Source organism: Sebastes umbrosus, chromosome 8 (assembly GCF_015220745.1).
Source record: "Sebastes umbrosus isolate fSebUmb1 chromosome 8, fSebUmb1.pri, whole genome shotgun sequence".
NCBI lineage: Eukaryota > Metazoa > Chordata > Actinopteri > Perciformes > Sebastidae > Sebastes > Sebastes umbrosus.
This window is the reverse complement of record NC_051276.1, coordinates 8,295,581-8,307,473: the sequence shown is the minus strand read 5'-3', so window position 1 is coordinate 8,307,473 and position 11,893 is coordinate 8,295,581. Positions and strand designations below refer to the sequence as shown.

General features: G+C 42.8%; 3 long non-coding RNA genes and 23 other non-coding genes across 29 annotated transcripts in view; 3 read left to right on the top strand and 23 right to left on the bottom strand.

Moving 5' to 3' along the window:
- The window catches only part of LOC119492518, a 5,947-nt gene extending 5 nt beyond the window's left edge, over window positions 1-5,942 (top strand). The window contains exons 1-5 of one of the 3 annotated variants that reach the window (XR_005207795.1): window positions 1,429-2,016; window positions 2,439-2,626; window positions 4,533-4,720; window positions 4,963-5,062; window positions 5,791-5,942. This is a non-coding gene — a long non-coding RNA (uncharacterized LOC119492518). Of the gene's footprint in view, window positions 76-1,428; window positions 2,017-2,438; window positions 2,627-2,868; window positions 2,969-3,696; window positions 3,849-4,532; window positions 4,721-4,962; window positions 5,063-5,790 lie in introns of those variants that run through there. The other 2 variants (XR_005207796.1, XR_005207794.1) reach the window with 2 other exon arrangements.
- On the bottom strand, window positions 584-666 carry trnal-cag. Its single transcript has one exon. It is a non-coding gene; the product is annotated as a tRNA-Leu (tRNA).
- trnal-cag lies at window positions 881-963 on the bottom strand. The gene has a single exon. It is a non-coding gene; the product is annotated as a tRNA-Leu (tRNA).
- trnaq-cug lies at window positions 1,444-1,515 on the bottom strand. Its single transcript has one exon. It is a non-coding gene; the product is annotated as a tRNA-Gln (tRNA).
- Window positions 1,617-1,699, bottom strand: trnal-cag. The gene has a single exon. It is a non-coding gene; the product is annotated as a tRNA-Leu (tRNA).
- Window positions 1,915-1,997, bottom strand: trnal-cag. Its single transcript has one exon. It is a non-coding gene; the product is annotated as a tRNA-Leu (tRNA).
- trnaq-uug lies at window positions 3,204-3,275 on the bottom strand. Its single transcript has one exon. It is a non-coding gene; the product is annotated as a tRNA-Gln (tRNA).
- trnaq-cug lies at window positions 3,538-3,609 on the bottom strand. The gene has a single exon. It is a non-coding gene; the product is annotated as a tRNA-Gln (tRNA).
- trnal-cag lies at window positions 3,711-3,793 on the bottom strand. Its single transcript has one exon. It is a non-coding gene; the product is annotated as a tRNA-Leu (tRNA).
- trnal-cag lies at window positions 4,009-4,091 on the bottom strand. Its single transcript has one exon. It is a non-coding gene; the product is annotated as a tRNA-Leu (tRNA).
- trnaq-uug lies at window positions 5,298-5,369 on the bottom strand. The gene has a single exon. It is a non-coding gene; the product is annotated as a tRNA-Gln (tRNA).
- Window positions 5,632-5,703, bottom strand: trnaq-cug. The gene has a single exon. It is a non-coding gene; the product is annotated as a tRNA-Gln (tRNA).
- On the bottom strand, window positions 5,805-5,887 carry trnal-cag. The gene has a single exon. It is a non-coding gene; the product is annotated as a tRNA-Leu (tRNA).
- Window positions 5,943-5,949: 7 nt separating the features above from the next.
- Window positions 5,950-7,611, top strand: LOC119492519. The gene is made up of 3 exons (XR_005207797.1): window positions 5,950-6,814; window positions 7,057-7,156; window positions 7,553-7,611. It is a non-coding gene; the product is annotated as an uncharacterized LOC119492519 (long non-coding RNA).
- trnal-cag lies at window positions 6,103-6,185 on the bottom strand. Its single transcript has one exon. It is a non-coding gene; the product is annotated as a tRNA-Leu (tRNA).
- Window positions 7,394-7,465, bottom strand: trnaq-cug. The gene has a single exon. It is a non-coding gene; the product is annotated as a tRNA-Gln (tRNA).
- trnal-caa lies at window positions 7,567-7,649 on the bottom strand. Its single transcript has one exon. It is a non-coding gene; the product is annotated as a tRNA-Leu (tRNA).
- Window positions 7,650-7,864: 215 nt separating this feature from the next.
- On the bottom strand, window positions 7,865-7,947 carry trnal-cag. The gene has a single exon. It is a non-coding gene; the product is annotated as a tRNA-Leu (tRNA).
- A 282-nt stretch (window positions 7,948-8,229) lies between these two features.
- On the top strand, window positions 8,230-11,890 carry LOC119493214. Of its 2 annotated transcripts, XR_005207929.1 has the most exons (4): window positions 8,230-8,576; window positions 10,481-10,668; window positions 10,911-11,010; window positions 11,739-11,890. It is a non-coding gene; the product is annotated as an uncharacterized LOC119493214 (long non-coding RNA). The 2 variants fall into 2 exon arrangements; XR_005207928.1 differs by lacking the exon at window positions 8,230-8,576 and having other exon boundaries at window positions 10,129-10,668.
- Window positions 9,154-9,225, bottom strand: trnaq-uug. Its single transcript has one exon. It is a non-coding gene; the product is annotated as a tRNA-Gln (tRNA).
- trnaq-cug lies at window positions 9,488-9,559 on the bottom strand. Its single transcript has one exon. It is a non-coding gene; the product is annotated as a tRNA-Gln (tRNA).
- On the bottom strand, window positions 9,661-9,743 carry trnal-cag. Its single transcript has one exon. It is a non-coding gene; the product is annotated as a tRNA-Leu (tRNA).
- On the bottom strand, window positions 9,958-10,040 carry trnal-cag. Its single transcript has one exon. It is a non-coding gene; the product is annotated as a tRNA-Leu (tRNA).
- Window positions 11,246-11,317, bottom strand: trnaq-uug. Its single transcript has one exon. It is a non-coding gene; the product is annotated as a tRNA-Gln (tRNA).
- On the bottom strand, window positions 11,580-11,651 carry trnaq-cug. The gene has a single exon. It is a non-coding gene; the product is annotated as a tRNA-Gln (tRNA).
- trnal-cag lies at window positions 11,753-11,835 on the bottom strand. The gene has a single exon. It is a non-coding gene; the product is annotated as a tRNA-Leu (tRNA).
- Window positions 11,891-11,893: the final 3 nt, after the last annotated feature.

Sequence of the window (11,893 nt, the reverse complement as noted above, 5' to 3'; positions counted from 1 at the left end):
TTAAGTCATAATATTATTATTATTATTATATAATATAAACCTGGGTTCAAATCTCATTGAACCCTCATTTTTATGGTGAGTACAAGACAAAATTCTAAGTATGCATCCATCATGTAACTCAAAAACATTTCACTTTCTGTCAATGCTTTCAGGGTCAGGTCAAGACCAATTGATTCCTTGGTTGGACGCAGCAAAGCACTGTTTTCACTCTGAATGTCCAAGGACATCACAATGTCTGTTTTCTATGCAGACAAGAAGGTATAGTACAATAAAATAGAAGATAACATGAACAAGCAACCTTTACAGGCAAACTTATGTAATTTCGTAAGATGAACGTACACAGAGGATGTGGCAAATGGCAACTGAAGACATCTTTTTGAAAGACTTCAACACAGATTCCAACTGTATACAAAAACATGGTAACTTCACACTGGTTGACAATATAGAGGCTTAAAAAAGCTGCTGTTGACGTAGTAATACTGTATTTTGTCACATACGTGATCCCCCCAAACTTAGACAGAATTGTTGACTTTTATTTCCCAGTTGCATGTTACAGGCCCCGGTTCCAGCAAAAAACTCTTGCTGTCAGAAGTGGGATTCGAACCCACGCCTCCAGAGGAGACTGCGACCTGAACGCAGCGTCTTAGACTGCTCGGCCATCCTGACTGAAAAAGTGCCATGTTTGATTGATTTTTTTTAAAATATCATGATATAGCACGTTAAAAATGTCATGAAATAGTATATTATGGTACACTAATAATGATAAATCACGGCTCAACTTTTGGCGTAATGCAGCGTCTTCCGGTGAGATGCTGCGTTGAACATTCATTCAAGCGCACATCCCTGGTAGGTTACTCTTTTTTCAGTAAAAGACACCAGATGTCAGAAGTGGGATTTGAACCCACGCCTCCAGAGGAGACTGCGACCTGAACGCAGCGCCTTAGACCGCTCAGCCATCCTGACTGAAAAAGTGCCATGTTTGATTGAATTTTTTTTTAGATATCATGATATAGCACATTAACTATGTCATGAAATAGTACATTATGGTACACTCATCATGATAAATCATGGCTCAACTTTTGGCGTAATGCAGCGTCTTCCGGTGAGATGCTGCGTTGAACATTCATTCAAACGCACATCCCTGGTAGGTTACTCTTTTTTCAGTAAAAGACACCTGATGTCAGAAGTGGGATTCGAACCCACGCCTCCAGAGGAGACTGCGACCTGAACGCAGCGCCGTCAATACTTTCAAATTTGGAGATCTTTGGGGTGAAGGTCAAGACCGATTGACTCCTCAGTTGTTTCAGGTCTCACTGGTACCTGAAGCAACATGGTCCCACCAAGTCACTGTTTTCAGTGTGAATGCCCGAGGACCTTTTACCCGTATTCCTAATTGAAGACACAGGTTGAAAAGTTGCATTCCCCATACTCAGGCTTAAAATCAGGTTCCACCGAGATTTGAACTCGGATCGCTGGATTCAGAGTCCAGAGTGCTCACCATTACACCATGGAACCACTGCATCATTGACCCACTACACAGGTTTGCTAGACATTTTTTTACATGATATCACAATGTATGTTTTCTATGCACTCTTTTTTCAGTAAAAGACACCTGATGTCAGAAGTGGGATTCGAACCCACGCCTCCAGAGGAGACTGCGACCTGAACGCAGCGCCTTAGACCGCTCGGCCATCCTGACTGAAAAAGTGCCATGTTTGATTGAATTTTTTTTTAGATATCATGATATAGCACATTAAATATGTCATGAAATAGTACATTATGGTACACTCATCATGATAAATCACGGCTCAACTTTTGGCGTAATGCAGCGTCTTCCGATGAGATGCTGCGTTGAACATTCATTCAAACGCACATCCCTGGTAGGTTACTCTTTTTTCAGTAAAAGACACCTGATGTCAGAAGTGGGATTCGAACCCACGCCTCCAGAGGAGACTGCGACCTGAACGCAGCGCCTTAGACCGCTCGGCCATCCTGACTGAAAAAGTGCTGTGTTTGGTAAAGATTTTTTTTAAATATCATGATATAGTACATTAAATATATCATGAAATAGTACATTATGGTACAATCTGCCATGATATATCATGGCTCAACTTTTGGCATAATGCAGCGTCATCCGGTGAGGTACTGTGTTGAACATTCATGCAAGCGCACATCCCTGGTAGATCACTTTGTAACATCAAGGCCATATTTATACTGTTTACTTCGCAACCATTGTGACGAAACATGAAATAGTTGCTGCCGTAATAAAGTTCCAGGGTTGTAAAATCCTGTCTGTGAGTATTAGAAACTGTTGTGGAGGTGTTTTGTCATCTGATAAACCTTTCAAAGCATAAATCTGTTACTCCAACATGATGTCTTGGATCAGATATCATGCCGTTGCTCTCACCAACACAGCCTCCTGTGTTGTTTTTAAACAGAAATGGTGATTGGACACTGGCCCCACCGGCATCCGACGTCGGAAAGCTGCGGGAGGAGATGGTTTCTGAAGCTAGTCGACAGTCCGACCAGAACTTCTGATGCAGTATACTTGTCCCTTAATGATGAGCACTGTAGACTCTAACTGCAACAAACTGGGTTCAAATCTCATTGAACCCTCATTTTTATGGTGAGTACAAGACATAATTCAAAGTATGCATCCATCATGTAACTCAAAAACATTTCACTTTCTGTCAGTGCTTTCAAATTTGGAGATCTTTCAGGGTCAGGTCAAGACCAATTGATTCCTCGGTTGGACGCAGCAAAGCACTGTTTTCACTCTGAATGTCCAAGGACCTTTTTCCCTTAATCCTAATGTAGGCGTGATGCAGAAAGGTTGCGTTCTTTAATTACCACGCTTTCCTTCTTTAGATCAGGTCCCACCGAGATTTGAACTCGGATCGCTGGATTCAGAGTCCAGAGTGCGCTTCATCACACCATGGAACCACTGCAACGTTGACACCCTACACAGGTTTTGTAGACAGAATAACCATTTCACTTCCCGTCAATACTTTCAAATTTGGAGATCTTTGAGGTGAGGGCCAAGTCCGATTGACTACTCAGTTGTTTCAAGTCTCACTGGTACCTGAAGCAACATGGTCCCACCAAGTCACAGTGTGAATGCCCGAGGACCTTTTACCCATAGTCCTAATTTAAGACACATGTGGAAAGATTGCATTCTTAAAACCATACTCAAGCTTAAAATCAGGTTCCACCGAGATTTGAACTCGGATCACTGGATTCAAAGTCCAGAGTGCTCACCATTACACCATGGAACCGATAAATTATCTGAACACTACATAGGATTGGTAGACAGAAAAACCACTTCACTTCCCGTCAATACTTTCAAATTTGGAGATCTTTGGGGTGAAGGTCAAGACCGATTGACTCCTCAGTTGTTTCAGGTCTCACTGGTACCTGAAGCAACATGGTCCCACCAAGTCACTGTTTTCAGTGTGAATGCCCGAGGACCTTTTACCCGTATTCCTAATTGAAGACACAGGTTGAAAGGTTGCATTCCCCATACTCAGGCTTAAAATCAGGTTCCACCGAGATTTGAACTCGGATCGCTGGATTCAGAGTCCAGAGTGCTCACCATTACACCATGGAACCACTGCATCATTGACCCACTACACAGGTTTGCTAGACATTTTTTTACATGATATCACAATGTATGTTTTCTACGCACTCTTTTTTCAGTAAAAGACACCTGATGTCAGAAGTGGGATTCGAACCCACGCCTCCAGAGGAGACTGCGACCTGAACGCAGCGCCTTAGACCGCTCGGCCATCCTGACTGAAAAAGTGCCATGTTTGATTGAATTTTTTTTTAGATATCATGATATAGCACATTAAATATGTCATGAAATAGTATATTATGGTACACTCATCATGATAAATCACGGCTCAGCTTTTGGCGTAATGCAGCGTCTTCCGGTGAGATGCTGCGTTGAACATTCATTCAAACGCACATCCCTGGTAGGTTACTCTTTTTTCAGTAAAAGACACCTGATGTCAGAAGTGGGATTCGAACCCACGCCTCCAGAGGAGACTGCGACCTGAACGCAGCGCCTTAGACCGCTCGGCCATCCTGACTGAAAAAGTGCCATGTTTGATTGAATTTTTTTTTAGATATCATGATACAGCACATTAAATATGTCATGAAATAGTATATTATGGTACACTCTTCCATGATATATCATGGCTCAACTTTTGGCATAATGCAGCGTCATCCGGTGAGGTACTGTGTTGAACATTCATGCAATCGCACATCCCTGGTAGATCACTTTGTAACATCAAGGCCATATTTATACTGTTTACTTCGCAACCATTGTGACGAAACATGAAATAGTTGCTGCCGTAATAAAGTTCCAGGGTTGTAAAATCCTGTCTGTGAGTATTAGAAACTGTTGTGGAGGTGTTTTGTCATCTGATAAACCTTTCAAAGCATAAATCTGTTACTCCAACATGATGTCTTGGATCAGATATCATGCCGTTGCTCTCACCAACACAGCCTCCTGTGTTGTTTTTAAACAGAAATGGTGATTGGACACTGGCCCCACCGGCATCCGACGTCGGAAAGCTGCGGGAGGAGATGGTTTCTGAAGCTAGTCGACAGTCCGACCAGAACTTCTGATGCAGTATACTTGTCCCTTAATGATGAGCACTGTAGACTCTAACTGCAACAAACTGGGTTCAAATCTCATTGAACCCTCATTTTTATGGTGAGTACAAGACATAATTCAAAGTATGCATCCATCATGTAACTCAAAAACATTTCACTTTCTGTCAGTGCTTTCAAATTTGGAGATCTTTCAGGGTCAGGTCAAGACCAATTGATTCCTCGGTTGGACGCAGCAAAGCACTGTTTTCACTCTGAATGTCCAAGGACCTTTTTCCCTTAATCCTAGTGTAGGCGTGATGCGGAAAGGTTGCGTTCTTTAATTACCACGCTTTCCTTCTTTAGATCAGGTCCCACCGAGATTTGAACTCGGATCGCTGGATTCAGAGTCCAGAATGCGCTTCATCACACCATGGAACCACTGCAACTTTGACACCCTACACAGGTTTTGTAGACAGAATAACCATTTCACTTCCCGTCAATACTTTCAAATTTGGAGATCTTTGAGGTGAGGGCCAAGTCCGATTGACTACTCAGTTGTTTCAAGTCTCACTGGTACCTGAAGCAACATGGTCCCACCAAGTCACAGTGTGAATGCCCGAGGACCTTTTACCCATAGTCCTAATTTAAGACACATGTGGAAAGATTGCATTCTTAAAACCATACTCAAGCTTAAAATCAGATTCCACCGAGATTTGAACTCGGATCACTGGATTCAAAGTCCAGAGTGCTCACCATTACACCATGGAACCAATAAAATATCTGAACACTACATGGGATTGGTAGACAGAAAAACCACTTCACTTCCCGTCAATACTTTCAAATTTGGAGATCTTTGGGGTGAAGGTCAAGACCGATTGACTCCTCAGTTGTTTCAGGTCTCACTGGTACCTGAAGCAACATGGTCCCACCAAGCCACTGTTTTCAGTGTGAATGCCCGAGGACCTTTTACCCGTATTCCTAATTGAAGACACAGGTTGAAAGGTTGCATTCCCTATACTCAGGCTTAAAATCAGGTTCCACCGAGATTTGAACTCGGATCGCTGGATTCAGAGTCCAGAGTGCTCACCATTACACCATGGAACCACTGCATCATTGACCCACTACACAGGTTTGCTAGACATTTTTTTACATGATATCACAATGTATGTTTTCTATGCACTCTTTTTTCAGTAAAAGACACCTGATGTCAGAAGTGGGATTCGAACCCACGCCTCCAGAGGAGACTGCGACCTGAACGCAGCGCCTTAGACCGCTCGGCCATCCTGACTGAAAAAGTGCCATGTTTGATTGAATTTTTTTTTAGATATCATGATATAGCACATTAAATATGTCATGAAATAGTATATTATGGTACACTCATCATGATAAATCACGGCTCAGCTTTTGGCGTAATGCAGCGTCTTCCGGTGAGATGCTGCGTTGAACATTCATTCAAACGCACATCCCTGGTAGGTTACTCTTTTTTCAGTAAAAGACACCTGATGTCAGAAGTGGGATTCGAACCCACGCCTCCAGAGGAGACTGCGACCTGAACGCAGCGCCTTAGACCGCTCGGCCATCCTGACTGAAAAAGTGCCATGTTTGATTGAATTTTTTTTTAGATATCATGATACAGCACATTAAATATGTCATGAAATAGTATATTATGGTACACTCTTCCATGATATATCATGGCTCAACTTTTGGCATAATGCAGCGTCATCCGGTGAGGTACTGTGTTGAACATTCATGCAATCGCACATCCCTGGTAGATCACTTTGTAACATCAAGGCCATATTTATACTGTTTACTTCGCAACCATTGTGACGAAACATGAAATAGTTGCTGCCGTAATAAAGTTCCAGGGTTGTAAAATCCTGTCTGTGAGTATTAGAAACTGTTGTGGAGGTGTTTTGTCATCTGATAAACCTTTCAAAGCATAAATCTGTTACTCCAACATGATGTCTTGGATCAGATATCATGCCGTTGCTCTCACCAACACAGCCTCCTGTGTTGTTTTTAAACAGAAATGGTGATTGGACACTGGCCCCACCGGCATCCGACGTCGGAAAGCTGCGGGAGGAGATGGTTTCTGAAGCTAGTCGACAGTCCGACCAGAACTTCTGATGCAGTATACTTGTCCCTTAATGATGAGCACTGTAGACTCTAACTGCAACAAACTGGGTTCAAATCTCATTGAACCCTCATTTTTATGGTGAGTACAAGACATAATTCAAAGTATGCATCCATCATGTAACTCAAAAACATTTCACTTTCTGTCAGTGCTTTCAAATTTGGAGATCTTTCAGGGTCAGGTCAAGACCAATTGATTCCTCGGTTGGACGCAGCAAAGCACTGTTTTCACTCTGAATGTCCAAGGACCTTTTTCCCTTAATCCTAATGTAGGCGTGATGCGGAAAGGTTGCGTTCTTTAATTACCACGCTTTCCTTCTTTAGATCAGGTCCCACCGAGATTTGAACTCGGATCGCTGGATTCAGAGTCCAGAGTGCGCTTCATCACACCATGGAACCACTGCAACGTTGACACCCTACACAGGTTTTGTAGACAGAATAACCATTTCACTTCCTGTCAATACTTTCAAATTTGGAGATCTTTGAGGTGAGGGCCAAGTCCGATTGACTACTCAGTTGTTTCAAGTCTCACTGGTACCTGAAGCAACATGGTCCCACCAAGTCACTGTTTTCAGTGTGAATGCCCGAGGACCTTTTACCCGTATTCCTAATTGAAGACACAGGTTGAAAGGTTGCATTCCCCATACTCAGGCTTAAAATCAGGTTCCACCGAGATTTGAACTCAGATCGCTGGATTCAGAGTCCAGAGTGCTCACCATTACACCATGGAACCACTGCATCATTGACCCACTACACAGGTTTGCTAGACATTTTTTTACATGATATCACAATGTATGTTTTCTATGCACTCTTTTTTCAGTAAAAGACACCTGATGTCAGAAGTGGGATTCGAACCCACGCCTCCAGAGGAGACTGCGACTTGAACGCAGCGCCTTAGACCGCTCGGCCATCCTGACTGAAAAAGTGCCATGTTTGATTGAATTTTTTTTTAGATATCATGATATAGCACATTAAATATGTCATGAAATAGTATATTATGGTACACTCATCATGATAAATCACGGCTCAGCTTTTGGCGTAATGCAGCGTCTTCCGGTGAGATGCTGCGTTGAACATTCATTCAAACGCACATCCCTGGTAGGTTACTCTTTTTTCAGTAAAAGACACCTGATGTCAGAAGTGGGATTCGAACCCACGCCTCCAGAGGAGACTGCGACCTGAACGCAGCGCCTTAGACCGCTCGGCCATCCTGACTGAAAAAGTGCCATGTTTGATTGAATTTTTTTTTAGATATCATGATACAGCACATTAAATATGTCATGAAATAGTATATTATGGTACACTCTTCCATGATATATCATGGCTCAACTTTTGGCATAATGCAGCGTCATCCGGTGAGGTACTGTGTTGAACATTCATGCAATCGCACATCACTGGTAGATCACTTTGTAACATCAAGGCCATATTTATACTGTTTACTTCGCAACCATTGTGATGAAACATGAAATAGTTGCTGCCGTAATTAAGTTCCAGGGTTGTAAAATCCTGTCTGTGAGTATTAGAAACTGTTGTGGAGGTGTTTTGTCATCTGATAAACCTTTCAAAGCATAAATCTGTTACTCCAACATGATGTCTTGGATCAGATATCATGCCGTTGCTCTCACCAACACAGCCTCCTGTGTTGTTTTTAAACAGAAATGGTGATTGGACACTGGCCCCACCGGCATCCGACCTCGGAAAGCTGCGGGAGGAGATGGTTTCTGAAGCTAGTCGACAGTCCGACCAGAACTTCTGATGGAGTATACTTGTCCCTTAATGATGAGCACTGTAGACTCTAACTGCAACAAACTGGGTTCAAATCTCATTGAACCCTCATTTTTATGGTGAGTACAAGACATAATTCAAAGTATGCATCCATCATGTAACTCAAAAACATTTCACTTTCTGTCAGTGCTTTCAAATTTGGAGATCTTTCAGGGTCAGGTCAAGACCAATTGATTCCTCGGTTGGACGCAGCAAAGCACTGTTTTCACTCTGAATGTCCAAGGACCTTTTTCCCTAAATCCTAATGTAGGCGTGATGCGGAAAAGTTGCATTCTTTAATTACCACGCTTTCCTTCTTTAGATCAGGTCCCACCGAGATTTGAACTCGGATCACTGGATTCAGAGTCCAGAGTGCGCTTCATCACACCATGGAACCACTGCAACGTTGACACCCTACACAGGTTTTGTAGACAGAATAACCATTTCACTTCCCGTCAATACTTTCAAATTTGGAGATCTTTGAGGTGAGGGCCAAGTCCGATTGACTACTCAGTTGTTTCAAGTCTCACTGGTACCTGAAGCAACATGGTCCCACCAAGTCACAGTGTGAATGCCCGAGGACCTTTTACCCATAGTCCTAATTTAAGACACATGTGGAAAGATTGCATTCTTAAAACCATACTCAAGCTTAAAATCAGGTTCCACCGAGATTTGAACTCGGATCACTGGATTCAAAGTCCAGAGTGCTCACCATTACACCATGGAACCAATAAAATATCTGAACACTACATAGGATTGGTAGACAGAAAAACCACTTCACTTCCCGTCAATACTTTCAAATTTGGAGATCTTTGGGGTGAAGGTCAAGACCGATTGACTCCTCAGTTGTTTCAGGTCTCACTGGTACCTGAAGCAACATGGTCCCACCAAGTCACTGTTTTCAGTGTGAATGCCCGAGGACCTTTTACCCGTATTCCTAATTGAAGACACAGGTTGAAAGGTTGCATTCCCCATACTCAGGCTTAAAATCAGGTTCTACCGAGATTTGAACTCGGATCGCTGGATTCAGAGTCCAGAGTGCTCACCATTACACCATGGAACCACTGCATCATTGACCCACTACACAGGTTTGCTAGACATTTTTTTACATGATATCACAATGTATGTTTTCTATGCACTCTTTTTTCAGTAAAAGACACCTGATGTCAGAAGTGGGATTCGAACCCACGCCTCCAGAGGAGACTGCGACCTGAACGCAGCGCCTTAGACCGCTCGGCCATCCTGACTGAAAAAGTGCCATGTTTGATTGAATTTTTTTTAGATATCATGATATAGCACATTAAATATGTCATGAAATAGTATATTATGGTACACTCATCATGATAAATCACGGCTCAGCTTTTGGCGTAATGCAGCGTCTTCCGGTGAGATGCTGCGTTGAACATTCATTCAAACGCACATCCCTGGTAGGTTACTCTTTTTTCAGTAAAAGACACCTGATGTCAGAAGTGGGATTCGAACCCACGCCTCCAGAGGAGACTGCGACCTGAACGCAGCGCCTTAGACCGCTCGGCCATCCTGACTGAAAAAGTGCCATGTTTGATTGAATTTTTTTTAGATATCATGATACAGCACATTAAATATGTCATGAAATAGTATATTATGGTACACTCTTCCATGATATATCATGGCTCAACTTTTGGCATAATGCAGCGTCATCCGGTGAGGTACTGTGTTGAACATTCATGCAATCGCACATCCCTGGTAGATCACTTTGTAACATCAAGGCCATATTTATACTGTTTACTTCGCAACCATTGTGACGAAACATGAAATAGTTGCTGCCGTAATAAAGTTCCAGGGTTGTAAAATCCTGTCTGTGAGTATTAGAAACTGTTGTGGAGGTGTTTTGTCATCTGATAAACCTTTCAAAGCATAAATCTGTTACTCCAACATGATGTCTTGGATCAGATATCATGCCGTTGCTCTCACCAACACAGCCTCCTGTGTTGTTTTTAAACAGAAATGGTGATTGGACACTGGCCCCACCGGCATCCGACGTCGGAAAGCTGCGGGAGGAGATGGTTTCTGAAGCTAGTCGACAGTCCGACCAGAACTTCTGATGCAGTATACTTGTCCCTTAATGATGAGCACTGTAGACTCTAACTGCAACAAACTGGGTTCAAATCTCATTGAACCCTCATTTTTATGGTGAGTACAAGACATAATTCAAAGTATGCATCCATCATGTAACTCAAAAACATTTCACTTTCTGTCAGTGCTTTCAAATTTGGAGATCTTTCAGGGTCAGGTCAAGACCAATTGATTCCTCGGTTGGACGCAGCAAAGCACTGTTTTCACTCTGAATGTCCAAGGACCTTTTTCCCTTAATCCTAGTGTAGGCGTGATGCGGAAAGGTTGCGTTCTTTAATTACCACGCTTTCCTTCTTTAGATCAGGTCCCACCGAGATTTGAACTCGGATCGCTGGATTCAGAGTCCAGAATGCGCTTCATCACACCATGGAACCACTGCAACTTTGACACCCTACACAGGTTTTGTAGACAGAATAACCATTTCACTTCCCGTCAATACTTTCAAATTTGGAGATCTTTGAGGTGAGGGCCAAGTCCGATTGACTACTCAGTTGTTTCAAGTCTCACTGGTACCTGAAGCAACATGGTCCCACCAAGTCACAGTGTGAATGCCCGAGGACCTTTTACCCATAGTCCTAATTTAAGACACATGTGGAAAGATTGCATTCTTAAAACCATACTCAAGCTTAAAATCAGATTCCACCGAGATTTGAACTCGGATCACTGGATTCAAAGTCCAGAGTGCTCACCATTACACCATGGAACCAATAAAATATCTGAACACTACATGGGATTGGTAGACAGAAAAACCACTTCACTTCCCGTCAATACTTTCAAATTTGGAGATCTTTGGGGTGAAGGTCAAGACCGATTGACTCCTCAGTTGTTTCAGGTCTCACTGGTACCTGAAGCAACATGGTCCCACCAAGCCACTGTTTTCAGTGTGAATGCCCGAGGACCTTTTACCCGTATTCCTAATTGAAGACACAGGTTGAAAGGTTGCATTCCCTATACTCAGGCTTAAAATCAGGTTCCACCGAGATTTGAACTCGGATCGCTGGATTCAGAGTCCAGAGTGCTCACCATTACACCATGGAACCACTGCATCATTGACCCACTACACAGGTTTGCTAGACATTTTTTTACATGATATCACAATGTATGTTTTCTATGCACTCTTTTTTCAGTAAAAGACACCTGATGTCAGAAGTGGGATTCGAACCCACGCCTCCAGAGGAGACTGCGACCTGAACGCAGCGCCTTAGACCGCTCGGCCATCCTGACTGAAAAAGTGCCATGTTTGATTGAATTTTTTTTTAGATATCATGATATAGCACATTAA